The sequence below is a fragment of the Symphalangus syndactylus genome, chromosome 2, assembly GCF_028878055.3.
Source record: "Symphalangus syndactylus isolate Jambi chromosome 2, NHGRI_mSymSyn1-v2.1_pri, whole genome shotgun sequence".
Classification (NCBI taxonomy): Eukaryota; Metazoa; Chordata; class Mammalia; order Primates; family Hylobatidae; genus Symphalangus; species Symphalangus syndactylus.
The window spans coordinates 82,211,241-82,213,612 of record NC_072424.2 but is presented as its reverse complement, the minus strand read 5'-3'; the positions used below and the strand labels follow the sequence as shown (position 1 = coordinate 82,213,612).

The 2,372-nt window shown below is 37.6% G+C and overlaps 1 non-coding gene across 1 annotated transcript; it reads left to right on the top strand.

Annotated features, from left to right (window-relative positions):
* Window positions 1-1,804: 1,804 nt before the first annotated feature.
* Window positions 1,805-1,961, top strand: LOC129478208 (U1 spliceosomal RNA). Its single transcript, XR_008656353.1, has one exon. It is a non-coding gene; the product is annotated as a U1 spliceosomal RNA (small nuclear RNA).
* The last annotated feature ends 411 nt before the right edge of the window (window positions 1,962-2,372 follow it).

Below are 2,372 nucleotides of genomic sequence, written 5' to 3'. Positions count from 1 at the left end.
AATATCCTCAAACTTTGAATAATCCAACCATCCCAGGTTACTCTTCCTTCTCTCTTATTTCTGGAGAAAATTAGACACCCATCAGATTAGTACAATTTTAAACATTCCTATTGGAAACTCCTAGAATCATGCTATTAACCAGAAATTCCTCAGTCAATACTTGAGCTGCTTTTCTCCCATTTGCTAGAGTAATAATTGTAAAATTTCATCAAATTTTGCTGCACTCTTACTCTAACCCTGACCCTAACTCTCTCATACCCAGTCATTGATCTTGCTTCCTGCTTCAGATAGAAAAACAGAGGCTATCGAATATGAACTGCATGTACTCATCTCCACTGATGGCTGGCCTCACTTCCTGCCCATCACTAGGAACCATAGTCCTTTCATAAAAGCTCTACCATCATTTTGTGCTTCACATTCTCCTCTCTCTCATCTTTTAAAGATGTTGCTCTTTCATTTAATCCTATTTCTGGTCCATCTTCAGTCTCTCTCACTTTTCAGTGCTACAGATTCCCTTACTTTGGTCTAGGCAAGTCACTCTTGCCTACAGTAGACAATAAGCCTATTCACAAATAGTGATATTTTCTATCCGTTCATCCTATATGATTGTACTTCCTGTTCCCCTCAAAGTTGTATATAGCCATGTGACTTGCTTTGACCAGTAATAGTTGAGTGGTGGTGATGACTTTCACTGATGGCTGGAAGCTTTATGAGCTCAGGTGATACAGCCTCTACACTTCTGGGTCCTTGAAGGGCTATGGTGAAAAGAACAGGTTCCTGCCGACCTGAATTGGACTTGTAATGTACAGGAGAAATCTAGCTTCAGAATTTTGGGGCTGTTTATTACCGTAGAATAACTTAACCTAGCCTGGCAAGTACAGTCTTCCTTCCTAAAAATAACTTTCCTGAGACTCTGCTTACATTTGCTTATATACATTTATTTTTTTCTTAACAAGAGCTTTTCATGAAAGAAACTTAACATTATTAACTTTTCCACTTCTCTTTGATTCCTTAGTCCTATTAAATGTTTTCTGACCCCACCACTTTATCAGAAGCATTCTTGCTAAAACTGCCAATAACTTAATTTTCAGATTCAGTGGACTGATTTTATTACCTTACTTGACCTTGTGTAGCACGTAGCACTGCTGACCTTTACAAACTTTCCATAGTACCATTCACCTTTCATTGTCTTCTTTCTTTTCCTGCCACCTTTTGCTTTTCACGTGGCCTCTCTTCTACTATTTGCTGCTAATGTTGGTGTTCCTTAGCATTCGGCTTTCTCTGCCTCTAGACACTCTCATCTCTCTTGTCATATAGGTTCAACAAACAATAAATTTAGCTATGATTCCAAATCTATATGCAATAAAGAAAATATGTTGCAACATTAAGCTAAGCCATTTTGATTTTCACCATTAAAACATGAACTTTTCTTTCCCCTCTTAATTATGCTGAAGCCATTTCTTTGATAATGAGGGAGAGTCACTCTTACATAGTGAGCTTCTCCAAACATTTTTAATTGTGAGTGGAGCAACAGCCTCTTTCCCTATGGTCTGTTAGAAAAAGAGGGCTGGCAGCACTTTGGGAGGCCAAGGTGGGGGGATCGCTTCAGCCCAGGAGTTTGAGACCAGCTTGGGCAATATAGTGAGACCCCATCTTTACAAAAAAAATGAATTTCTATAACAACAACAACAAAATAAAGAAAGAAAAAGAAGGCTTCATTTAAACTCAAAATTTAATGAGATATTCTCTGGAGGTCATAGTGCCAAAATTGTATGTGTGTATGTTTATACCCTTACCTTCGTCCATAAAAAATTTTAAAACCATGATCATGAAGGTGGTTTTCCCAGGGCGAGGCTCATCCATTGCACTCCAGATGTGCTGACGCCTGTGGTTTCCCCAAATGTGGGAAAATGAGCTGCATAATTTGTGGTAGTGGGGGTCTGTGTTCATGCTTTCCCCTTAAAAAAAAGTTTTCATGTAGATTTGGTAGAGATTGTTATACGTTGTCCCAAATAAAACTGTGTCTTTATATTTTTAAATAAAACATTTCTTAGTTAGAAAAAAAAAAAAAAAGAAAAAGAAGGCTGGTATTTTATGTATTTGCATGAAAATGGGCTTGAAAGCCAAGTTATATATATAAAGGGTGGATTTGTTAAATTACTTTTAAACAAAAGGAGTTAAACACAAAGGAATCAGATTATTGAATCCTCCTCCTGGTGTAACAAATACGCTCCCATCTATTCTAATCTATTCCAAGGCTTAGGCAGGAGGCTGAGCCAGCGAGAAGGATCACACATATAGGAAGAGTTTTTATTCTTTCTTAAATTATCCTTTCTGCTCCTAGGGACTTGCTAAGCAAAAAAAGAGCAAAA